This window comes from Spodoptera frugiperda, chromosome 5 (genome assembly GCF_023101765.2).
Source record: "Spodoptera frugiperda isolate SF20-4 chromosome 5, AGI-APGP_CSIRO_Sfru_2.0, whole genome shotgun sequence".
Taxonomy (NCBI): domain Eukaryota; kingdom Metazoa; phylum Arthropoda; class Insecta; order Lepidoptera; family Noctuidae; genus Spodoptera; species Spodoptera frugiperda.
Window position 1 is genome coordinate 4,873,828 of NC_064216.1, and position 27,889 is coordinate 4,901,716.

Genomic DNA, 27,889 nt, shown 5'->3' on the forward strand with positions numbered 1-27,889 from the left:
GTATTTTTATTTATGAGGCAATGATTAAGTAGGTACATAAAACACTAGTACTCTCAGTCTGTGGTATCACCCATGACGAGGTTTTTTAAAATATCCTGTAAAAAGGTTCCCAGTGAAAAGAAAGGTGCCAATGCTGAAAGGATTTTATAGTTTCAGAGCCTAATCAATAAAAATAAACAAACAATCAAATCTTTATAATTTGTTTGTATAGAAGAGACTATATTATGTAGGCATAGAATTACCTTTACATATATAATTTCAATTGGTATTAAAATTGATACAAAATTGAATATTTTAATATTTGTTGCATACGTTGCGGTGGTGTTTTCCAATTTTGTCGAACGTCAAACAAAACGGAGCAGCATGAATCGTGGTGTCAATGGATTAAATTCACGATGACCTGTCTATCAATCAATTCAATCAACAATTTTCATAAATTTGATGACCTCTCTTTTCTTATTTTAGTTATAATCTCTATTATCTCATAAATATGTTGATACTGACTGACGTCCAGTTATGTGACCTTACAAGATATAAAAAAATATGGTCGTTTTTGTCAGTAAGAGTCTGACACTCTCGCTTACACTAAAGCTCCTTTGCCCCTATTCCATTAAAAAAACTTTCTCCCGTCTCACACGTAACGAGAGCAGTCATAATAAAATTATGATATTCCTTTCTCAAAAGAAAAAATAATGATATTCAGTTATCAGAAATCTCTTGTATCATTCTTGGAATTACGACTATTTAATTAACAACGTAGTCTTTGCTTATTCCACATCTACCAGTACCTCGTAACGATATTAAATCAGAATCAAAGCGCCAACAAAATGCAGTACAGTACCCTTAGTACAAGTTTGCTTTACGTTGAACGAAAACGAAACGAGAACGCGGTTGATGCTCTGATTGGTTGGTTCTTTCGCACTGGCCAATCAGAGCGCCGAACCCGCTTTCGTTTTGTTTTCGTTCAACGTAAAGCAAACTCGTACTAAGGATACAGACAGATGTGTTATTAATATCCTCCCATATCTCAGTTCCTACATATTCATGATGTTCGTATGTTCTTTTGATAGCGGTGTAACTCCTCACTCCTCACCTCCTGATCCTCCCTCTCTCCCTGTTATCATATTCCCATCTATGTTTCTTTAGATACATACAAAATCCCTTCGTTTTCCTTTAACATACACGAGCCACCGGAGCGAAAGTTTTCTCATTTTTTTTTCAATGTTCAGTTTTTTATTTGTATTGATTTCATGTGTCTCTTTTTGTAAAGGAGTTTTATGAAATGTTAATTCAGTAGAGGGATTCAGTTTTATAACGTATTTAATGCACATTTAAAAAAATGCATATTAGGATTTTCTCCTATGTCGTTGGAGCATTTACAAAAATACGATTTCACTTACACATGACACCAGACCCGAAACAACAAGTTGTGGATCACAACGCGGCAGCCGATTGCCCAGCCACCGCACCAACCGTGCAGTTATTCCCTTAATTAGATTCACTTTGTCTAGCTTTACCTTTAAATTTATTCAATGCTTGATGAATGCGGTTTTCATTGGTAGTCTCTACAAGAAATCAAATCTCATTCTTAGTCAGAAAATGTATCAGACGTTTCCAAGATAGAGTGTTGTATCACAACTTATATTTAGTGGAAGTAATTTCGCATCGTACAACTAAATCTGTTTAAGAATAAGTCATCCTTAATTGGAATAATGCCAAAAGAAAGTATTATAAACGCCATAAGAAAGAAAATCAGAAGCAACTTAAACGGATCATAGTCATAAGTTTTCCGCTACGATATCTTTGCTTGCTCAAGGGTTAACCATTAAAAAGATAAGATAACTCCTCCCTATAACTTGAGGCGAAAACTTTACCCTTTGCGATGGGAAACATAAATATACGAGTACAACGCTCGATTTATAGAGCTGAAATAAAAATGTAGTGATGTATAAACGGCAATGCATCGCGAAGTTTGATACGGGAAGATTAACCGCCGTTCAGCCGTGAAATTGGTGTATTCGACAAAAGTTTCGTCCGAACTTCGACTCGATTCTATGCTTGGACTGATGCAGCGATTAGATAGGATAGTGATTTTAATCGCGTTTAAAATTACTTTTTATATTTCTTTCTGTTTACTTAAATATGGTGGTATGTCGTTCATTGATTCATACATACATTCATACTTCACGCCTGTCTCCCATGGGGGTAGGCAGAGACAATGGACCGCCAATTGCTACGACTCTTACATACCTCTTTCGCTTCATCAATAGTCATCAGTCTTTTCATGCATGCTCGTCGGTTAAAGGTACTTTTAATTTCATTGTTATATGAAAATAAAATATGTGAGTGTGCGGAGGCATCACATTCCTCCCAGTCCATTTCACTATCGCATTACCAGACAAACGGCAAAACGACATCGACATAATGGTAAATGTTTCACCCATTCGCTCCGAGTTTCCTTGTGCGAACCGCTAAGGAGTGGAAGTCCTTACCAGAGTCTATTTCGAAAAGGAATAACCTGTGTGTCTTCAAGTCTCGACTGAATAGGTTGCTTATAACTAGGGGGGCTCCATCGTCAGCCACATCATCGCTAACCAGCAGGCGAGTTAGTGGCCATACGGTGAAATATCAAGTAATTATTTTTTTTATAGTATTCGAGCAGACGGATCGCCTGATGGTAAGGGATCAGCGCCGCCCATGGACACCCTGATATGCATAATAATTGGTCAGGTAAAACATAATGAAAACTATCACCTACTGTATGTACAAGAAGATAGGTGATACAAGCTATTACTTTAAAACAAACACGTGTCAAAATGTAACTATGACCTGGAAACTACGAAACACAGTTTGCTTCACAGAGCACTTCGGTTGATGCAATTTTCAAAATGTTTTCCAGAGTCTCGCTCTTTCTTATCTTAGATCAAGCCATTGTTGGACTTTCTAAAGTTCAATGCAACACTTGCAATTACTTTCCCTCTCATCCTTTATCCGATGTGATTTCAAACTCTTTTACACTTTTTTGTATTGTGTTTGAAAACTAAAGAGTTTTGTTGCGTATTTTTCTACCTTTAACCGACGAGCATGCATAAAAGACTTTGTATTGCGCTTAGTATATGGTAACAGGCTCACCCTCTATTACATAGGACATACATATAACACAAATGGTGAAAAGTGATTGTACATTGTTCAGTGGTATTACGTGCTGTAATGTGCACCTCTGCCTACCCCTTCGGGGACAAAAAGCGTGACGATACATTAATGGAGAAAAGCTCTACTAGTTTCGAGTCACAGAGGGACTCTTCATCATGAGTAGCGGGCGTAGACGCAGTGACGTCGCGCAGCCTAGTTGTTATAAAAATAACAATTGCCATTTAACGCGTAAACAGCGTTTTATTAAGCAATATACGTAACTAAATAATAACAAGTCATATACAAATAGAGCTGAATCAACCACCCATAAATTATGTAATGTAGAAAATAAAATAAAAAATAGTAAACAATAATGCATCAGCAATTCAGTGTTTCAGAGGTAAAACCCCATACATTGTCAGGCCTTTTACAATACGAGAGCACGAAAAAGCAATTCAATTTAATCACCGTTTTTTCCGGTCAATTTATTTATTGTACACTCTTAAATTGTGCAAGTTCAGCTCTATATAGGTACCGCTTTCCCGGGAAATTCAATTAAGCGAGACATTCTTAAACGTAAACTTTTAAAGAAAAGAAACATTTTTCTTTTGCAATGGTGTTTAGGGAAATGTAGCCATTGTGATAATCTGTGAGTATCAGGTAATATATATGACGCAATGAAGTGAGATATCTCCTATCTTCGACATATATAATATAGTTTAAGTGTCAATGCATGTTTCGGCGCGAAAGGGCCGGCTCGACCGGAGTGATATCTCACGGCTTCACAGAAAACCGACGTAAAACAACGTGACTTGCGTTGTGTTTCGTTGCGTAAATCCTCAATCTCTTCAATCCCCAACAATCTTTAAATCCTCAAATTTCTAACCCCTAAAAGGCCGGCAACACACTTGTAACGCCTGTGGTGTTTCGGGTGTCTTCAGGCGGCACTGACTGGTTACCATCAGGTGATTCGTCCGCAAGTTTACCAGCTTACCTGATAAAAAAATTATAAAGATAAATCTAGTTTATATTGAGTCAATGCTGTAAATGTGAAATGTCCATTGTAACATAGGTATTACATAGATAGCGTTTAGCCAATCTCATTTCAGTAAGCAATATGCAACGTTAGATCCATGTTTAATGAAATGGAATGTAAACGGCACTCGAACGAGTGAATAGAAAAGTCAATCCCATCAAAAACATCCTGTAAAAAACCCAAGTCTCGCAGCTCAGTCTTTCTACCGTCAAAAGTTGTGAGATCCATGTAATACCAAGTCGGTTAATCTATTTAGTGTCTACTTGAAGGACCTTCTGTCTTAAGTTATTACATAAGTTATTATCATGCCAATATTAAAAATATTTAACGTTTTAAACAAATAGATCGACTTGGACATCGCTTGATTTGATTATTAGTATGTATCACACTACACAGCACGACGGGCCAGCGACCAACAGGAACGAGAGTTTCAATCGCGTGAGGCGCGAGAGACTAAAGAATCTAATATAATATTGTAATATTCATTTTGTTTTCATGCGATGTCCAAGTCGATCTATTTGTTTAAAACGTTAAATATTTTTAATATTGGCATGATAATAACTTATGTAATAACTTAAGACAGAAGGTCCTTCAAGTAGACACTAAATAGATTAACCGACTTGGTATTACATGGATCTCACAACTTTTGACGGTAGAAAGACTGAGCTGCGAGACTTGGGTTTTTTACAGGATGTTTTTGATGGGATCTCACTTCTTTTTGTAGAGCCTTTCTTTTTGATACCATCTACTTCTAACGAATTTTGTTAAAGGTCTTATGATATTTTCTTATTTTTATATGTAGTCTTCCTCTTTTTCTTTTCCGGTACTACTTCTTGAGCTTCAGCCACAGTTTTTCTCAAAGCCCACTCCCTGTCTCTATGGGCTTTTCTCGGAGGCTTTGATGTCTCAATTTTTGACAAGTCTGGACGGTAAATACTTCTTAATCTGTTGTATTCACAAATTGATGATTCCTGCGCTTTAATACTTCCAAAGTCGACATTAATGAGATGTAAACCGCCCAGACTTGTAACTCTCGAAAGTGCCACGTAAGCTTGACCGGATGTGAACACTGCAGAACCTATATCCATCAGCGCATTACTTAGGCTTAGGCCCTGACTTTTATGTATAGTTATAGCATAGGCTATACATATGGGAAATTGTTCGCGATGAACATAAGCTCTATTCCAATCATGTGTTTTTCATTACGTCGACCATTTTACAAGTAATAATGTTGTTCAGTTTCATGGGCTAAACACACCCTTACCCACCCTATAACCCCTCCCTTGCCTCATATGGTAGGTACCTATCTACACCTATTAAATTTATAACCACCACCAACCACCAACTGCATAAATAACTTTGTAATCCCATATATTTATATGGGATTACAAAGTTATTGATGCAGTTGGTGTATTTGGAAAACTGGACCGAAATTACAAAATATTTAAGTTTTCCCATGATTAAGACACTAAACTCTATATGTATTCCAAATATGAAGCTTCTAAGTCTGCTAAAAGTGCCTTGGACTTTTGATGATCGGTGAGTCAGTGAGTGACAAAATTTTGAAACTTTAACAAGTTGTCATTCTTAAACTACTGGTTCAAATTGACTGAAATTTTAAATATTCCGTGTTTATACAATGCCGGATTAGTTACTGAAGATTCAGGTTTCTTGCTTTATCCACAACCGAATTATAGGGGGTCGAAAAAGGCCCGAATTGCTTCGAGAAAAGGATGGTACGGCCGTTAGTTTTTTTGTAAGATGGGCACTGCCGTGCCCCCAGATGTATGGGTTTGACATTACTATAGATATAACTGTCATTTATTTAAAAAAATTGTGTTATGCTATTGATTTAAATGCAAACTGAAGTGGAAAAAGTGGCAATGGGCGGGACATATAGCCTCAAAACCTAACTTGTGTTGTAAGGATCTGCTCGAGTAGAGATCGTGGGAACATAAACGATTAGTTGGTAGACCGCAGATGAGATGAAAAGATGACATCAAATAGGTGGCGGGACAAAATTTGATACTAACAGCCCAAAATAGGACAAAATGAAAAGAAATGAAGAAGATGATGGTGATGATGATGATAGCATTGAAATGCTCATGTCCGAATACTCAAAACTAGTTCTGTCCCTATCAATTCTTTATAAAATGACAGAGATAGCACGATATTTAAGTACAACTTAAGATTGAGTATTTCAGTATTCGGGCTTTAGCTGCTCAATTACAAACATAGGTATTATAATTAAATCTGCTCCAACATACTTCTATACATCTGAAGCATTGCTTGCTACTGATGGGAGAAACAGAAAATTGAATTTCATGAGCTTAATCTGTTTATTTAGAAAATTCCATCTCATCAGCGATGAAATATGATCGTAAATTACGTATTTCATTTCCAGCATCGACTTCTGTGCTTAATAGGAAAGCTTTGGGGCCAAATTATACATGTTGTTTTATTTTCTTTTAACTCAAGTCGAAATTATTTATTTCAAATAATTTCACTTTTGAACGTAAAAGCAAATATAATAAGATTAAAAATAGCTGTCTGTTGGTCAGTCCTCTAGTGAAGCTACATATATATTATTATGCTCGTTCCAAACTGTAGATTTCTATGGACAGCAAGAAACTCCATATGTAACTCTTTTTCAATCAGATTCGCAAAACAATTCTTGGTTACATTGTTTCTCGAAACTTATAACGATATATTTTTAAACGTCAAAAACACAAACCGGACTTCTGGAATTAATCAGCTGATCGATATCACGGAACATTTGACAGAATTTTAATGATATTTCTTTACTTTAAAAGGTGACACTCTTTACTCTTTTCAGTTTAAGGACGGTTATAGAATTAACGTAACACTCTATATAAGGACTGGTATAATTTATGACATGTGGGGAAAAGAGGTATTAATGAACGTCAAGTTGATTAATATAAATGTTGGCAAGAAGGACCAAGACAGATCAGATTGCAAGGACCATGGCGAAGTTTGTTGTAATACTATAGGTCATTTATTAGGGAGGGCATTTAAAGGAGATATAATAGTTTTGAAAATAATGTAGATATAGACAGACAACAATGCTTTTTGTTTTCCTAAAATATCTACTGGTCTTAGCGAAGCTAAATATAATTATGCTAGTCTTTTCGAGGGACAGGAGTAGGAACTGGGTGGTATTTAGTCAGCAAGAGTTTTTTTTAAGGGGGGAAATCATTCAATTACTTCTCCCTCCTTGACTAAAAACCACTGAACACCAAAAGGCCGGCAACGCATTTATAACACGTCAGGTGTTTCGGGTGACCATGGGCAGCAGCGATTGCTTATAACTCCTGATGATAAGCAAATGAGCAGACGCTCGATTACGTTTACTCGTTTAATGAAATATTCTCATTAAAATCTACGGAATAAATCGAATGGCTTTTATTAGCAAGAAAATCTACCTACAAGAAAAAACGTCAAAGGGAAAATCGTCCTTTACTTTCTTTGTATTTTTTTATTTCTCGTTCTGTTTGTGGGAAGGGCCTTTGACTAGCGGGTTCGAGTTGCACTTCGATTGCTTCTTATTCCAATAATGTACCTTATTGCTTTTGTAACTATATGGGTCTAGTTTCCATTATCCCATAAATATGTACAGTAAAGTTAGTGTATGTTGTACTCTAAGCGTCTCTTTGATAAACCTGAAGATAAGCTAATGAATGGTATATCTTACTAAAATTATAAATGCGAAAGTTTGTGAGTTTGTATGTTTGTGTGACCCCGTTATCGTGGGATATGTGTTGTTCTCGATTTTAGACTATAGTCTGCGCCTAAATTCTTAAATTTCATCTCCATCCCTTTTTTGTTTTGACGTTAAGGAATAACAAACATACAAACTCGCATTTATAATATTAGTAATACACTTGGTAAGGTATCGACTAACAAGAGATATTTTGATGATATATCATCGAGTGAAGATGTTATACATATGAATAGGTAAATATTTATGCTCAACCCCACTCTTCAATAAAAGACGTAATCCTATAAAACAAGAAAATGCTTGTAAAGTTTCATTATACTGACAAAAAGAGGACACAAGTATCTAAAAGCGAGCGCAAGAGATTTTTTACTCGATTATTTAAATGCTGCTCGAGCAACTATTACAGCATAAAATTGAAACGATCTTAGAGAATTCAAGCGGAATACAAAATATAAAGGACAATGCAAGCTTCATTTCATACACTCGAGTATTCGTACCGACTCGATACTACTTAGGTATCGAGTAACTGTAATCGAATACGAAATCAAATCGCTACGGCGATCCGGTTATCGGAACGTAAAATTGGGAGATGTGATTTCCAGCCCGTATCGATTTTTTTTGCACAGCTTTAATTAGTACACATATAGGCGATATTCGCGTACGGATTTATTAGGTACGCTTTTTCGAAATAAAAGCATTGCCATAGACTTTGGCATTTTCAGTTTAGTGCAATATTGAGAGCAGAACACAGTGGTATGTGACTGTAGTAGATAGTACTATGTCGGCAGTAGACGGAAAAAGGCTGATGATGACTAACAGGTAGGTATTTTCATTTCAGATGGCCCAAAAAATTTAAACAAATAGGTGGGCAACTGTAGCCTTTAAGTGTGGGAGAGCCATGCTTCGGCACGAATGGGCTGGCTTGACCGGAGTGATACTACGGTCTCACAGAAAACCGTGAAACAAGGTTTGCGTTTTGTTTCGACGTATGAGTGAGGTTACCAGAGGCTGAATTACCCCCCTCCACAATCCTCAAATTCCTAACCCACAAAAGGCCGGCAATGCACTTGTGGTGTTTCGGGTGTCTGTGGACGGCGGCGATTGCTTGCCATTTGCCGTTAGCTCGTTTACCTAAACGAGCTGACGGATCACATGAATGCACATGATAAGCCGGTGCTTATCTCATAAATCACACATTCTTTGCTCTAAGTTATTTAAAACATAAATAGTCCAAATAATTATAAAACATCGAACATCAAAGAGCCAAAAAAATAGTCCCATTACAATATTTTTCCATTTGAAAATCGCTCATAAATTCAAAGACTTATACATACTTTAAAGTTCTTCATTTATAGAAGGTTCCCGTTTACCCGGCAGTCAGTACTAGACCCCATCTTCTTGTATGCATAATTCAATGGCCATTATTATGGAAATACAATAGTTTCCGCGGAAACTGAAAAGAGTAATTTTACTGCGTTCTTTAATGTTAGGTGTTACATAATAGATTAAAGTCGAGTAAAATATTCAATGTTAAATAAAGTTATTGTATAAAGTCATACTCAGACAGACAGAATGCATTTTCGTAAAAAAATCATGGTATATTTATTTAAAGGTGCTAGTTTTCGTCTTTATACTATTACTATAGTATTGCAAGTGTCCATGGGTGGCGCTGATCGCTTACCACCATGAAATTTTTTTTTTTTTTCGGTTTTCATTGAACTATCGAGTTATATTATGCTTCTGTAGACTAGTAATACTTGTTAACATTTAAGTCATATGAGTGATCTCCATACATACATACATAAAAAACAACCAATTCGAAATAAATATTTTAATGATCCACACTGAATGGTGAGGTCGTCTATCCAATTTGCACATGTCGTTTTCCAAGACATCAGTTGACAAGTCCTAACGACCGTATACCATCAGGTCTGGTTGACATTATGTCATAAAATGTAGGTCGTATCATGGAAAGTTTAAGTTTTGCACCTTTATTTTTACGATCATCGGAAACAAAGATGAGTAGTGTGGACATGTCAGGTGGTAGTTTGAAGAATTCACGATGTAAGCAACGTCACGCCTTTTATCCCCGAAGGGGTAGGCAGAGGTGCTCATTACGTTGTTGTTAATTCACGATGTACCTGCCTAAATTGCTTTCATCAATCGAGTTCTATCTACATCAATATCAAAGTAAGCAACTCATAACAAACTACTGCCGGAGAACTTGGACTATTCGGTAACTCTCAGAATTATGCGGATTCAATTCAAATTTCAATTTCAAATTCATTTATTCATTGTAGATCACAGGTAGGTTCATAATTCAGTTGTTAAAATCCCCAGACTAAAACTGGGTACAGTTTTTAAATCGAATCGAATATGGAGCAATGGGGTCTCGATCCCGGGTCGGGCAAAATGTTAGTGGGCTTTTTTGGTTTTTCGAAAAAGCAGCTCAGTAGTAGCACGAAGTCTAGAATTGGGTCCAGTAGATAATGGCATTACGTGCCGTGATTTGTACCACTGGCTACCCCTTTAGGGATGGAAAGATTGTTGATGATACATAGATTTGAATATTTTTATTTTCGGTCTTTGAATGGAAATACCTAAGTGTGATCTTTGACCCCCATTCTTATTATTTTCAATGATAAATGTAATTACTGGTATTTCCATAAAAAAAAAACTATATCGCAGGTCGCGCGAAAAGATAACCTAACAAGTATACATATAGCTGCAAATCGCAGTAGCATCCACAATTTTAGAGAACAATAATCATGAAGAAATTCGCTATTATTGTATTTCTACTGGTGTGTCTAAGTCAAAACGTGTTATGTTTCGATTACTTTACAAAGAACTGCTGTAAAGCTCATGACAGTGTGAACTTGGGTTTTATCTGTGATGACGGCAAGTATGCGCCCTTCAGCGGGTGCTGTGGAGTGGGTTCGTGTAACATGGCCTGCTGTAACTGTGATGGTGGCTGCAGAAGTGGCAATTTCGGTGCAGGCAACAACCCACCCGGCTGGCCTTCGGCGTCCATCTCTTTCAGCGGCGGAGTCACAGGCATTGGAGGAGCGCCGCCAGTGAGCGACATAGCCAAGGAAGCGGCTAAAGTGGTGGGCGGTTCTGCTATTAAATTCGGCAACGCTGTCCGCAACGATTATAATAAAGTTCATAATAAATAAAAACATAATTATTGTTTAATATCACGGTGATTAAAACTTCTTTCTTAACAATTTTGTTGTGAATTATTAACTAAAGAGAAATGGAAATGGAAATTTTCGTTACAATTATTTTTTCTTACAGTTCATCGAAGACCCTTAGTACGAGTTTGCTTTATTTTAAAGGTAAAGCAAACTCGTACCATGCCCTCAGGCTTCATAATACTTTAGTACACACTTATCTGAACGGACCTTTTCTACAAGTCACACTGATATGTTTACTAGATGACGCGTGAAAGACCTTTATGTAAGTCCCACCATCCTTTGTCAAATAATGTTTTATATTTTTTGTACAGCGACCAGATTGTGGACAGTTTTCGGGTTGTGCTCGTACTCTTTCAGCATTGTATTAAAGCCTGTCAGATATTACAAACGCTAGTTTATATTTAGACACCCGCATTTTACGTGTAACGTGAATAGATATTTGTGTAAGGGTGCTTTTCTACCAAAAATGTGCTATGCTACGTTGCTGTGGATGCGTTTGGCTCCCAATCATAATATTTATTGGTACGCATAGTTTAGCACCGAAGGAATGGGTTCAACAATGATATGTTTTTATAGGGAAAGAAGCGTGTTATAATTGCGTGCTACTACTGAGCTGCGCATCTTTCTCTTGCAGCTACTTTGCGGCGGCACATCTTCATCGCACGTCTTAATTGTATCGTTACATAGCTTAATATCAATGGAAACGGTCACAAAATTTCACAGCTTAGCTTAGCATCTCTGGTGAAAAAGCATCCTAACATAGTGCTATAAATTAAGCCTAATCGTGGATTACCTAAAATAGAAGGTAACCTTTATCGTCCTTTGAACGGGTTAATCTGTCTACTATCTTGAGATGGAAGGCAAATTTCAATTTTGGTATTTAGTGAACCAATTCTTAAGTAATGAATATTATGCGTTTTTAAACTGACATGGTCACTAACACTAACATTAGAACTTAAGACGGGATATTTACCATGTTTATTATTTTATGTCTATGAGTTTCCAATATTTCGGCACTGTTGCAAGCGCCATGATCACGGATGAACTGATCCTGACTGAAATATCGGAATCTTCTAGACATAAATAAACATGGTAAATATCCCGTCTTAAGTTCTAATGTTAATGAATATTAATAAAGAGATTTACCGAAGAAGATAGAATAAGAGCCACGAAGTTGCCTCGTGTATTTACTTGTCACATGTGTGACTAATTAACACCAATCCCAAATCTAATTATAACTGGGGAAAACCAGGCAGCAATATAAGCAATAGGTACCTATAGATACATTGTCCAAATTATCCCTGTACTCTTAGTACGAGTTTGCTTTAAGTTTAAAACAATAGAAATGTGAGCGCGTCCGGCGCTCTGATTGGTTGGTTTATTCGAGCCGGCTGTTGCCTGGTCTCTGTAAAATAGCCGTCATACTTCACACCCACGTGAGGAGTAGAGGTACTACCATGACGTCACCACACGACTACAGAATAAACATTTATTCTATAGCAACATAGGCTACATGGTACCTAGAAACATGTTCGCCTGCGCTTATGTAGATACGAGTACGCGGAAACCAGGAAATTCAATAAATTGAAACGCTGCGCCTTGCAAAATTGCAACCCATGGGATCCTATGGGGAGAAGCGTCTCATATCGTAATTTCAATTTTCCTTGCGAAGCCTTGCATTTACGAAGTACTGCTTACTCTTGAGTTGAATATTTCTAATGCGCTTTCAATATATGCTCAAAGAAATATACCTGTAATATGGTTTATAAGTTATAAGTGAGTATTCATGCCATATATCATGATTATTTTAATGATGTGTCTCACAAGAGTTTTAATACAAAGTAACTTACCGCCGCAATCACAGTTATTTAATGGTTACTTAACCTAGTCCAAAGCAATTATTTTCTGAACAAAATATGTAGTTACTAAGGAATAGTTTAAGTAATCATTAAATATCTTTGAGTACGGCAGTTAGTCTAGTGACCTGCGTTTTTTAGTCTTTTATTTCTGATCTATGTTTTTCTCCATGCTTTAGATAACTCATATCAAATGGTCATATCCAATTAAATTTGTGAATATCATTTAATTATTTAATATCTACCGACTCCCTTAAACATCACATGTTCATGACACTAAATGGATTATGTTAGACGAAAAATTATGTTAACAATAGTCACAATAGGATTGTTATCAACCCCTATCCTCGGTCCCATTCATAGTAAGCGAAGCAGATTAAAGAAATCACAGTAATTCCCTTTATGAATACAAAATGGCGTATATAATTATGAGAGCACTCAAATAAATAACCTTTTCATAATCGGGACAAAACATGGTTCACAAAGGACAAAGGGAAATCTATTAAGGAATAGTCTGGAGTACGGTTTAACCCTACAATGTCAACGTTGTCTTGGACATGTTTTGTTGTTAGTTCGTTAATGGAGTAAAATTCTTGTGTACCTATTTTTATTTATTATAATACTAGCTACTACTGGCCTGGCAAACTTCGTACCGCCTTATACATTGTTTTCTCACCTTTTAAACCTTCTCTTACTTGAACAAACAATTTAAGACCAAAATTTGCCAAATCGGTTCAGCCGTTCTCGAGTTTTAGCGAGACTAACGAATAGCAATTGATTTATGTATATAGATTTTGTAACGTATAAGAGTTAGAGTCTTTTTAATTTTGCTATGCATTTACGCCTTTGTTATCAGTTTTAATATTGCATTCGATATCCACTATCTCATCATAGTCCTCTTCAACGCCAATACTATCCATATAACACAGATTTAAATCGAATAACTAATAAACAAGGCTTTTAGAATGATTTTCAACCAGAGATGTGCCTGCCAATCATATTTAATGTTGCACATAGCTTAGAACTGGTGGAAACGGACACAGTTGAGCTGTTTTTTATTATATGGCAAGATCGCATACGCGAACTGCGCATCTTCCTAGCACAGCTACTTTGCGGCGGAGCATCTTCATAGCACAGCTACATAGCATAGTATCAATGTAAACGGTCATATAGTTTCACAGCTTAGCTGTTACATTTACGCAGTATAGCTAAATAGCACGTCGTAAGTTGCTAAAACACCAACAGAAAGAAGGTTACATTTTCAAATGTTAACTTTAACAGACGAGTCATAAGTTCATTTACATACCACTCAGTTGTTCTTAGTTCTCATGTTACTGCCCTAGTTACTGTGGTTAGTTCGCTCGCAAACAAAACTTGCTTTGATAAGGCTATCGGTGTTAGATTGTGTTTGTACTTATGGGAAATTAACCCGTTTGTCAGTGGTGTCTAAATAATCTTAGACAGTACATACAGCTCGGAAAAAGTCACGTTGATATTTGCCTTTGCATGGTTTCGAGCCCGCACACTCATGCATTAGAAGTGGGCCTCTTAAACCTCTGGGCCACCACGACATTAGACACGTGCTTAATTTATTAGTTGCTAATATTTCCATTGTTAATAACAAGCACTTATAATCAAACTATAACAAAATATTTATTTCCATTCATAATTAATAGGAGTGACAAACATCCATCCAAACCAAACTAAGCAACAAGTCTATGAAGTATTTTCTTCTAATACCTATAACAGTTAAAACACCAGAAGGTCTATGAAGCCGATTTGTCACTGTAAATGTATTACTGCAGAAGTATAACACAGATGGTGCGCGGGTGGACTCGTGATCGCAATTTGTAAGCAGAAACACGCAGTAAATTCACTTTAATGCTATGAAGTGAATGTAAAAAATCCGCAAAAGGAATTTTATGTTGGACTTTTTAAGATAATATTTTTCGTTGATATTTTTTGGATCAGAGTCTTGGGATTTTTAGTGTTATTTGGGGGATGCTTATTGATCAATTTTTAAGGTGCGTATTTTTGGTGGAGGTAATGCTCCTTGAATCCTTTTGGTTTTAACTAACCCGTCGTATGTCGAAACGTGGATCCTTAATATATACCTACATAACTGAAACCTCTCCCGATTGTAATCGATCACGGTGACCAGTCTATCTAACTAGACTAGTCAGTAAACTCCTGCGTAGTAACGCAGGAGGGTGAGTTCACAAACAAACAAGTTCCCAAACACATTTACAAGCATAAAACTAAAAACCTAACTATAACTAAGACAGATGAGGAAGACTTTCCCATCAATCTACAGGTAGCTAAATTATACTTGGAAAGTCAATCAAGGCGCCCGCACCGGTGTGCCGATAATTGTATGTTACACGGCGCACCCATTACGAACTTCATGAAACTATAATGATCAAGGAACGTGTGCAAACATGGCCGCCAAGGAAGAATAGAAACTAGTTACAAGTTGTGAGGAGAGCGTGACATATTAATTAAAATCATGTTTGTTTGAATGGGTGGCCACTGGGCAGTGGGCAGTGGTGTTTTTGACAACAAGGGAAGGAATTAAATAGGTTCTGAATATTTAGATATCTATGTTTACTTATACTAGTTTGTCATGCTCATAGATAAAGGAAAAAAAATAGCGTTCAGGGAAAAACTAAAGACAAACAAAAAGTAAAAACTAGAAAGCAAAAAATGACTGTTATAAGTACTGATACGTTATCTACCCACTGATAGATTAGAAGCCGGTGCCAAAAGTTCATCTCATTTTTTGAAGTCGGTAAAAAGGAACAATGTCCAGTCTCTTAACTAACTCTAGACACAAAAATTGTTCGGTGCGACGAAATAGATCTGTCCTGAATTTTATGGTTACTGAGAAAGATAAGCTAGTATGCATCAAGACAAACAAATTCGCTTTATAATATTAAGAAACATTGATTGTCCTACTATTAGAATTAACAAAACGAAAATCTATACAATAAATGTAAGTCCATATGTGTTTTAAAACCAAAATCGTGTACTTAAATGTAAGACAACGTACTAAAAGGAAAGCAAAGAAAAGAGTGTTCCTGTTCTCTGTACACGAAACGTATTTTTAATTAGTTCTGTAAAATAAAACGAAGGCGCTGTGTAACTCAGCCACTGTTAATAAAAGACACTATTAATTTTTTCATGGCGTTAGTCAGCATTATGCAAATTGCAATTTAGCAAATTGCTTCATGAATTTATCGGGTACTACTTTGTTGGAAGAAATGCAACAACGCGAACTCGAGCCAGCGACAAATCAAAATGGCGGATTTTAAACGTTGCGTTTTAAAATTGGAACTAACGAACTTTTTTTTCTTTTTGTTCCAGATCCAGGCATGATTTGAACAATCGAGGTGAGTCGGCGTTCGCATTAACTTTTCTAGTTAAAATCGGCATTTGAATATGAACTTTAAAGGATATAAATACTTATATTATAAAGAACGTGCATTTTTGGATTTTCTTTGTATGGAATAATGCAGGCAATGATTGGATGCGAAGGGTCGAAGATCGATTTTAATATTTTGTTATTAGAGAGGTTAATGGGTTTAATGACGGGGGAAACCACAAAAGACAGCTAGCCTTTTGGGGACAAATCTAGGGAGTGTGAGATTTTGACCTCACTAAAACCACCCCGGTTGCCACACTCAACACCTGTAACCGAGCACCGAGTTCTCTTAATAGACCTGCTTTGAAGCCCCCACGGTGCAACGTCTGTTACGACACATCCCTAATAAGACGTGCGTCTCCTAATTCTCCCATGAGCCTCACTGTGCAAGTTATACGGTAGCACGTGACCTCTGTGCCACCGTCTTCCCTGAGGTCATGGATAGGCTCTAGGCCTGTGGCCTCAAAATTAGGCAGGCCTTAGTAAAGCAACAGATAGCAGCGGGCTTATAATAATGATCAAGAAGCAGGAAACGCAACAGTTTTAAATTGAGTGTCCTCACCAAAGGACCATCTTGGAAATGAATTTTTCGTTTAGCATAAAATGGGTTTGTAGTGTTTCAATGGCCCTCGACGTGGGGATAAGTAAAAACACTTCATTTTCTTTAAAAGAAAGTGACTCTTATATCCTTGTCCTTCAGTAGCTTGAAGTAGCTTTGTTTAATAACTATATAATGTGTTCTAAAATTATCTGTAATGTTATGTTTGAAGATTACAATAGAGAAGTTTCTTAACTCGGACCAGTTGATTCAATTTGGGAATATAAACATTGACTCTACTCCGCACTCTGCGTAACGTGGTTCACAAATACGCACAAGGCATAATGCTGAAAAACAAGAAACGAAACATTTTTAAGAAAACTTTTTGCTATCAATTGTTTTCACTGACGAAGATACGGTGAAATAAGTAGCTCTTTCATAACAAACTCATTCGTAGATATTTTATGAAAACCATTACTCATACTCAATAAGTTATATTTACAGTTGTAACCTTGAAACACCACACCTCTCATTAAAGCCGTGGCAGAAACTTTCAAAGCATTTTAAAGATTCATACTCTCTTTTGTAGGTATTCAACATAAGAGAGTAAGGACGATTTTATGTCTATTTATACTGTTATTAATTGCTTAAATAAACGACAATAAATTCCAGGGATCAAAACTCTTGCGCGAAGACCATAACACAGTTCTAGCCTATTTACACTGTTAAAGAACTATTGACATACTTAATGTTATATATTTTTTTAATATTTATCCTAACCACTAACCAATATTCAAAGCAATTAATAATTCGTAAACTCGACGAAGTAATAAAATTAGCCACCGAAAATATATAAAAAAAAAAAAACAAAAAAAAACGAAGTTCCATTCTTTTTTGAAGTTAATTAAAACTGGGCCGTTGGAAATGGCTTCGAAATTCAACTTATGTAAGTACCTACGTAGGAAAGCAAGATGGCCGAACACTTGAACATTCTACCAACGAGTGTCCGGAGTTTTGGGACGAAACCGTTTAAACGTGCTTAATTTTATTTCAACTATACCTTCGTTGTTTTACTTACAAAACGAAGCTGTTTACTCCTCAAAGAGAGAAGAAAGGACAGGAAGAAACAGAGGTAAACGTTAATACTCAGTTTTTGTCAGTTATTTTTAAAATTTGGATGCAAACTAATAGAGTCATATACAATGTGATAGGGGTGAGACTTCTAACCCGTTAAGGCTGAGTACTACATCTAATTTTATCGACAAAAGTCGGGGGCCGAAGGGGTCGAATCCCCTACCCTAAAAATTATGGCTATTTTAATATTTTTTTTACTTTTTTTGATATCAATGGTTGTATGCGTCGTATAAACAAAAAAAAACGACAAACGATAGCTAATAACCTTGGCTAACTAATTCATTACTTTTTTCATATGTTTGATAATGTTTTGGTTAGAAAAAAATCATTTGTGAATTATTTTTACCGAAAAAATCACTATTTTTCAATATTTTCAATTAGGGGTTCAACCCCCCATATTATTTTTTTTGTCGATAAAATTAGATGTAGTACTCAGCCTTAACGGGTTAGAAGTCTCAACCCTATCACATTGTATAGTATGGAGATCACTCATATGATTTTAATAAAACTACAAGTAGTACTCATTCACAAAAGCATAATAAGTACAAAAACTAAATATTTCAACGAAAACAAAAAAAAAAATAATCAATAAATAATTAAATACCTAATGTTTTTTTTATTAAATAATTTTAAACAATAAATGTATACAAGTAAGACAAATAAATAAATGGAATAATAATTAAATAAATCATATTCACATTCACATTATTATACCTATAATGGCATATAAAGTAAAGTTTCCACAGATACCACACACACACAAACACTCGTCATTAGATTGCGCGACACGACAGCTGCACATACTAAACAGATCATTAACGGATATGACATAATCTGAATAAAGATTGATGCGTTGTTGCCGAGCTTGATGTATTAATATGCGGATCCTTGACTTTGTAGGAACTAACTTGTCTTGTTCAGCATTGGTTGCATTTAGAGTTAGAGACTAGCTTAGTTCTGTGATTTTACTTGGTATTTTTTTTTGTACTATCTAATAATATGGTACAGTAGCAATAAAACTTACTTTCTGATGATAAGGCATATGACTAATGGTTTGCATCCTATTTTACCTAGCACCTAGCTTCATGATGGACAGACTGATCGACTATTATTTATTTATTTACTTGTTGACATTTCAAAAGTTTTTACTTGACATTAATTACCGACCACAGTAGAATTTCATTATGCCTGTTTTTAGAACCGCGTGCTACAGTAGTAGAAAGTTATCAAAATATCAGTGTGGTATTTGCTAAGTCAAACTACATACATAAATCATACGGCATTACTAAGTCAAACAACCAATATTCAATAGTACTAACCTTACCATGATGATAAACTACTTATAACGCCTTACATGTTACTCTATAAATCCCACCTTTAAAACTAAACAAAATTCCCAGCAAACAAACAAACACACAAATTTACTAAGAAACAAGTTCTACAACGATATTTCACACATTATTATTTCATACTACAACTGACTTTACATATGGCGATGCATAATAAATAGTTTAGAGATTATTTTAACACTGAGACCTAGCCTTGTTACCGAAGGTCCATCGTTGTGGGCAAATTATTTTGTCATAGTCTACCCATTGTCATAGTCTACTCATTGTCATAGTCCACCCATTGTCATAGTCTATTTATTGTCATAGAAATGAATTCTTCACTTCATTGTGGCCTCGCTATATCGTATGTATGGTATTTGTTTAATTTTCTCCCTGTCATATAAATTGGTTTTAACAGGAAAATGTTGCAGGGAAAGCAATTTCGGTTAAAATCTAATAAAAATTTGGTGTTTTTTGGGAATGTTTTTCTTTGAAGTAATTATATTTTGGTTTTATTATATTTATCCTCTTCCAAAGGATACGCGGTGGCTCCAATTGCATTATAAAATAGAAGCCCTGCCCAAGTTTTTTCAATTAGAATGAATGACATCTTGACTAAGTGATAACTTAGTTAAACATTAGTTTACCATTATACCCTTTGCGCCGTAACAAGATGCGGCTGACAGATTCAGCAACGTTTCGTATCACTCTTGAAAGTTGCTGCGATTTAAAAATTATGCCTTAGTATTTTAACTGTATCACATTCGTATTATGTTAAATCATTCGGAAGTGTAGTTATTTAAATTAAAACCAACCGGAACGTTCTAGTCTTCAAATAAACAATAATAATAATGAAATGAAAAATAAAGTAAAGTGTTATGCATATAACGTAAAGCTATAGTCGTGTTTAGTGATGGGATGTACTGCTACGATGGATAGGCAGTCGATGTTTTTTAGAATAAAAAACGTCGTTCTATTATCACTCTTAAAAAACCTTTAATTATGATGTGGGTAAATCTACTGTAGACGCGGCTCTCTCTGCCCGAACCACAGTGACTTTATCTGAGCACAAATATGTAGTAGACATTTCCGGCGCCTTTGATAATGCGTGGTGGTACTTAATCTGAAAGATCGTGGTTGCTTTAGTAACATATACAAACTAATATATACTTATATTCTTCACGGTTCTGTAAAACTGAAACCCTGAAACACCTCAGGGCTCGGTCATAAAATATTTATTTTGACAAGTATATACACGTAGTTACACTGCACAACTAAATAACACACACATTTAATAAAAAAATTAAAGAGAATTAAATGTATGCTGCGAGTATCGATAGCGATAAAAAAAGATTTTTCTAATGTCCATCCCTAAAGAGAGACGTCAACGTCATACTGGCATCTGTCAGCCGCACCTTGTTACAGCGCATTAGGTATAGGTCCAATACTCAAACGTCACGCTTTCAAATCGTATTCTTCGTAAAATCGTATCCTTAGAAAAATCTTTAGCCGGCTCGAATAAACCAATCAGTGCGCCGAACGCGCTCTTATTTCGATTACTTTAAACGTTAAGCAAACTCGTACTAAGGATACAGGCCTTATACTCAATTAATATTAATACACATAGGTACACTGATCAAAGCAAAAACTGTCATAAAACCGTAATGGCATACAAAAATAAACCTTAAAAACAAAAAACAAAACAATGCTCGCAAATCGGGATTACTTGCAAAACTTCCCCGTCTGAATTCCTTCGATAATAAAAAAGTCATGTGTATGGGAGCCCAATAAAGTCTTATGAACTTAAATAACTTTTTTCCTTGTGAAAGTGAATTTCTTGTAACAGATTTACCCTTATAAGGAGGAAGATGTATCAGTCTGATATAGGTACTATTACTTGGAAAGCAAAGATTTTGTAGGTGTACTTACCAAACGCTCGGATTAGCAATACTCATGTATCTAAGTGCCTATTAAATACTTTTTATTTTTCGTTCCTCCAATGATTTCTCTCGCATTGAGTCAGGTGAGAAGGAGTGTCAGACTCTTACTGACTAAACCATCCTGTTCCTACTTCATCTTTTCGAGCTACTACTGCTAAATTTGGCTTAAACTAAACACAGTCCCCAATTCATTCAAATAGACCTACCTAGTAATACGAAAGAACTGCACGGCAGACGGGTCCCCGTAGGGCTGATGCCCGATCCGGAGCTGCGGACAACGTTACAGGTTACCAGGGACTCCAGTTCAAAGCAGGAGAAGGAACGGGGTAGTTTTTAGTTAGTAAAAGTCTGACACTCCTCGTCTCACCCAAGGCGGGAGAAGTCACTTAATGATTTTCCCCTACAGCTACACTATATACACACATTTCTAGCAGTATCAACATATAAAGAAACAAGGGCATCCTCCACAAAAAATATCTAAGTACAATCAAAAGGTAAAAATACCAACAGACCAGTCTCCCAATAGTTTCGGATCCCTTGCAGAAAAATTCGTTTATTAAATGCCGTGTTTACGGACCGTAACCGATAGCACTCCGGCCACAATCCGATCGTAAAGTTGTTACTAAAAGTCGGATTGGGTCTCAAATAAAACCGTATAACGTGCCAAGGTGTTTGTAAAGTGGTCACGTAAGTTTAATGGTGTACTGGGAATTTTATGTGAGAAGGAATGCAGTGATTTTTTTCTTTATTCCTCATAAATTTGTGTTGTGATGTGTAAATTGCAACCTTGGGTTGGTTGGGGTAAAGGCGTTTATGAAATGGATGCTATGTTAGCGATCTTACTTTTTATCTTTATAAGCGATTCCAGTAAATCTAACTGCTTTAAGTCATGTAACTGAAGCAAATACTGAAGTTTTGTTTGCTCAACGATTAAAGTGGCTGTTTTATTAACAAACTTAAAAAAGGAATATCTAAGTAACGTATGTTTGTGCACGATTATCTCGCGTTTGGCCGCACCGATTTTGTTGCAGTTTTCAGCATATAATTTTTTAAACTTAAGAGAAGGCTTTGACTGCATAGTTGGTGCGGTGGTTGGGCCTCTGGCTGCCATACAACGTGTAGCGGGTTCGATTCCCCCACGGAGCAACTTTTGTGTGATCCACAAATTGTTGTTTCGGCTCAGGGTGTCATGTGCATGTCAAATAGTATGTGGGGAAAAGTTTAAAAAAATCTTTAAATATATTACCCGACTTAAAAAAAATTGACTTTTGCATTTTAACTTTCGAAAGCGGTTAACTTTAAAAAAACCGTTTTATTTTACTCACGGTGAAAACAAAGCACCTACTTAAATGAAGACAGTAACAGCGTCGTAGTTCTCACAGCTCACAGGTTAAAGATAAACTTTTTTCCAACTACTTCGCACTTTTATCCAGTAGGTCTCTTCAAAGTTTAGTTCGACAGTGCTGAAAGCTTAACCGTGTTTTCTTACGTCTTATACTTGTAGTAGGTTCTTTTATTGGAGTAGTATTGGGGGATAATATCTTCGAGCTGATCATGTTTGATGTTTTGTTTAATGGTAAGTATAAGCCGGCAACAAGCCTAATAAAAAATATTAAGTGTGAGAGAGCCATGCTTCATCACAAATGGGGCGGCTCGACCGGAGTGATACCACGGCCTCACAGAAAACCGAAGTGAAATAACGCTCGCGTTATGATTCATTGTGTGAGTGAAATTACCGGAAGCCCAATTACCGTTCCCAATCTTCCCAATCCCCGATTCTCCAGCAACCCTTAAATTCCTAGCCTCTAAAAGCCCGATAACGCACTTGTAACGCCTCTGGTGTTACGGGTACCCATGGATGGCAGCGATTGCTTATAACATAAAAATAAATAACCTGTTATATCTAGGAAGTTATCAAACCACTTAGCAACAACATTTCATTGCAAGATACCTCACACTACCTATACCAGTACACTCGTACCTACATTATATTATACATCTGACAAGCCACAACTGTCGGTACTCCGCTACTTGTATCAACCCCAGTCAAAACTCATTATCAGATAAATTGTCTCGCTCGCAACTGTTCAACGTTTATCTTCAACCAAATTGACAGGTTTAATTTCAACTTGAATTGTATAAATAGGTACAGTTACTGAATATCTTTACCTATATAATTATGAGGCTTGTTTCAGGGCTATAGGTGTTGAAAAAAAACTACGTAATAGAGCGCTAATACTACATAATGCTGAAAAAGAACATGAAGTTTGGTACCTACTCAAAATTTTCACAGTTGTGCAGTATCTTTTGTGCCTTTAGGCTTAAGTCATTCTGTCTCTTGTATTACATTCACCGAGGGAAGTGGAAACTATCGTTTTCTTTTTCTTCTCCTCTAATAATATTTTCTGATTTATTTCGTTGTGGGATCCAACTGTCCAAGACAGTCTTTCATCTCCCTGGGATGGGACGCGCCGGACTTCAGTGTCTCGGTGTTTTCATGGTTGTATCTACTGTAGATCCTGTCTTACAGGAGTTACAACAGTATTGGAAGGGTGTGGCGGGCTTGTACCAAAAAAAATGGTGTCTCAAATTGTATATGAGCTACGTCACAATAATTTACCCTATTACAATTCCATCGATCTAGGACAACACACATACATTTAACCTAACTTTACGAGTGAATATAAAAACGAATCTATTCAGAAAATGTGATTAATGGAATTTTCCCTGTCAATAAAATACTAATGTGTATACGAATGCCATAATCCGTCGTTATGTCGTAAATTCTTATAGCATTGGACCTGTCAACAATGTCATTAAATGGCCATAAAACACGACACTAGTTTCAGGTAATACTTTGTTTAGATACTTTAGGTCTTATATAAAGAAATAATACGGTTTATATTGCTTAGGTGACGGTGCCTTGTAGGTTTATGTAATGGGTGGTCATAAAAGTGGCTCTACTTATGGCTTGAGTTTACTATGTGTGTGGGGTTATGTGAAAATGTGTAAGAATGGTGATGGAGCATCATTAAGTCTTTGACTGCCAATAGAAAACTGTTGAAGGTAAATCCTCCGCTAACGTCGGCCACCACGGCGTTCAATGTGTTAACCACCTTAAAATAAGAAATATTATGTCTTCAAACTGCCACCAGCTATGTAGTTACTTAGCAAGATGAGCAGCTCAGTGTTCTAGGCGCTTTCAGGGACCTATCAAATATCCTGAATCAACTTGACAAGCGTGGGAGATGTGAAAGAGAAATCATACAACAATAGAGAAAAACTGGCTGTTGCTTTTTCAAAAAAAAAAAACAAATGACACGCTATTGATAGCTTAATGAAGATGACAAGGACAATAAGTGTGTTTTCTTTCCAATAATTAGATGACACAAAAATAATTAGGTAGGTATTTAATTCCATAGAATACCAGTTACGTAGATTAAAAAAAAACAGATCAAAGCTCTCATAAATAAATAAATAGTTAGAATCGTTTAACGTTTGAAATGAGATTGAAGTTCGTTGAATTGTTTGATCTGAAGGGGACAATCGCCTTGGCACCTCACTTCACCTCACTTATTTGCAATCATCCCTTTGCCGAGAGCTTTGACACAAACCGATTCAAGAATCGATAATATACCAGTAATCGAGATTTCGTAAAGCAAATGGATTTAAATTATTCTCCGACTTTAAATAATATACAAAGACTAGGTCTTACCTGTGATTATCTATATATACCTAATAGAATTTATTTCTTATACATATGTCATAGTAGCTTTATGCATTAAAGTCTTAGCCCGATTCGTTTAAAATTGACAAAGTTTTAAACAAACTTTCATCCCCTATTTTATACTCTTTGGAATAGACTTAACGAAAATCCTTTCTTAGCCGATGCCTACGTCATAACATATATCTGCATTCAAAACAGCCCAATCCGTCCAGTGGTTTCGGCTGTACGTTGATAGATCACTATGCGGTATGCCAGTCAATTAGTCGCCTTTGAGTTACATATATTTAGTTATTTAGTTTCCAGTAATTTTCGAGCAATTACAACAGTATTGTGAATTAACTGTACCACTAGTAAAGTTTAGATACCTACAGCGATAGAATTAAAAATCTATTCACACACACTATCAGTGGGGTTTTTGTCCAATAAGGATAGTCAAATCATAACTTATAACAATAATAATTCAGTTATAAAAAAAAATAGCCACTCTAACGTCCATGGATAGCACGGTACAGCGTCATACGTCCATGGCTATAGTATCCAAAGTGACGAGTTTCAACCCAATCCGTCCAGTGGTTTGGGCTGTGCGTTGATAGATCGCTATGTCAGTCAGTCAGACGCCTTTGATAAATCTAGTCTAATTTTAACTTCAAACGATTGTTGTTTATGGCCACTTTTAGTTATACATATTTTACATACTTTGCATTTAGTATATAAAATATCGAAATACCGTAATAAGCAAAATAATACATTTTTCAAAGAGAAATATAATTCATTGAAGATTCCATAATAATGGTGTTCCTCAGGTTTTTTGATGTACAATACTATTTGATTGAATACAAACTTGTTACGATATACTAAAGTTTAGATAATTCCTCATGTTTAACCCGTTTTATTGTATTTTAAAGATTAACTAAAATTAAAAAAATCGTTATTGATCATATTCTTCAAATTCTTTTCATCTAGGCAACGGTTCAGTAGCTATATAGGTTTTTTGTTACGACGAACTTGCGAGTCGCGCGCGGTTCGAATGCCGTGCGCGGCTGGACGTTAGAGAGATAAACGGTCGCGACGTTAGAGTGGTTAACTGAATTATAAATAAAACTACTCCTCACTGCTGAGAAACTTAATTTATTTCTTACTTTCTAACATATACAACATCAGTTAATTAACTGAAAATAAAAGAACAACCAGATTTCCACGTAACCGTTCAATTTCCAATCGCAAACAAAATTCTTCGAACTCAAAACGAAAACGTAAACGTCAAAACTCACGTTTACTAGTCAAACCACCTGACCTTACTCAAAACCAAGCCCGTGGAAGGCAGCTTCAGTTTGAAAAGCATTTGTTTGGGGCGAAACAAAACGTAGCTTTGTGAACAGCCCCATTCACTTTTAAACATTGGTAGGGGCTTTGAAATCATGTTTCGAGACTTTGCCAGAACATTCGAACGAACCTTTTGTCTCATCTGTTGCTGTACTGTCCATTCCTATGATTGATGGTTGCTATGTCTATAGATTTATGAAATCAAAGAGATTTGCGGTTTTCCGAAATGGCGAAACCTCTTTTGTGTGTTATTTGTTCTGATGCAGTAGTGTATGGACGAACTACTTTGTATTTGAAGTATTGTACGTTTTTCTATTATAATAAGTACGTATATCAGTTTGAGTGCTAATAATGCAATCAAAGGAAAATTATCAACAAACTGGTTGTCGATGAGAATGTGATGAAGTCATCTTTGACTAGACTTTAAATAATCCAGAGCTACGGACAATCTAACGGGTAACCGGGGTTCCAGCTAGAAAAGTAGGAGTAGGAACGGGATACTTTTTACTCAGTAAGCGTCTGACACCCCCTCTCACATCGCCCAAGGCCTAGGAAAATCATGATTAAATGACTTTAAAGAATGACCTAAAAAAACAGATCAATTCCTTTTGCCAGTTACGTGAACTTCTAAATCATTAATTCTGTACAAATACTGATAAAGTAAGTTAATTTTTAAGAATCATTACATCAATCCACAAAGCCAGACACGAAACAATACAGCTGAAATCAAACACAAATCCTAGTTCACCACATACACACAGAGAGAAACCATAGATCTACCACGAACCCTCATCGGAAATGAAGCTCAGATAACAGAAGGCATTCCCGCACAGTCACACCCAATAAATTAAATACCCTTTCTACACTATCAGCCGGAATGAAGGCAGACTCCATTAATCTCTACTCAGTAAATACAAATCTGATGTACTTAATTAACACGGCTTCTATCCAATGTGTGTCATTATCCTTTGTAATTAATCATGGCATTGGAAAATGTGATTTTAGTTTGATGATTATAAGGTTAATTATTGCGTGGGCTTTTGTTGGTTCAGGTGCAATCTTTTGTGGCTTGAACGGGGATCGATATGGGTTTTATATTGTAACTATGACCTACCTAGTTTCACTGACAGACAGACAGACTGACAGACTATCTATTATATATATAATTCTGTATTGACATTTCAAAAGTCCTTAAGTATATGGTTTAATTGGAATAAATGATTTGACTTTTGACTTTTATGGACCCCTGCGTGGCTTGAAACTAATCAAGTAAGCTTGTCGAATAGTTACGTGAGTAAATCGTACAAATTTAGGTGAAACGAAGTGCTAATAATTTCTTGAAACGCTCCAATCGTTACTCCCTATCTTACCTTGAAATACATGAACAAGAAACTATCAAGGAGTTTTATGTTTCTGTTTATTGTACATAGATACTTATTTTATCCTGTCCTGTAGAAAAAACAGAGCCATTATTCTTCAAAGAGCATAATAAAAATGTCTTCAGGGAAAAGTGACTAC

General features: G+C 36.1%; 1 protein-coding gene across 1 annotated transcript in view; it reads left to right on the forward strand.

Annotated features, from left to right (window-relative positions):
• The window catches only part of LOC118271720 (probable G-protein coupled receptor CG31760), a 91,531-nt gene that overhangs the window by 26,048 nt on the left and 37,594 nt on the right, over positions 1–27,889 (forward strand). Inside the window, exon 2 of the mRNA XM_050693623.1 lies at positions 16,324–16,349. The gene's annotated coding sequence lies outside the window, so the exon portion shown is untranslated. The remainder of the gene's footprint in view (positions 1–16,323; positions 16,350–27,889) is intronic.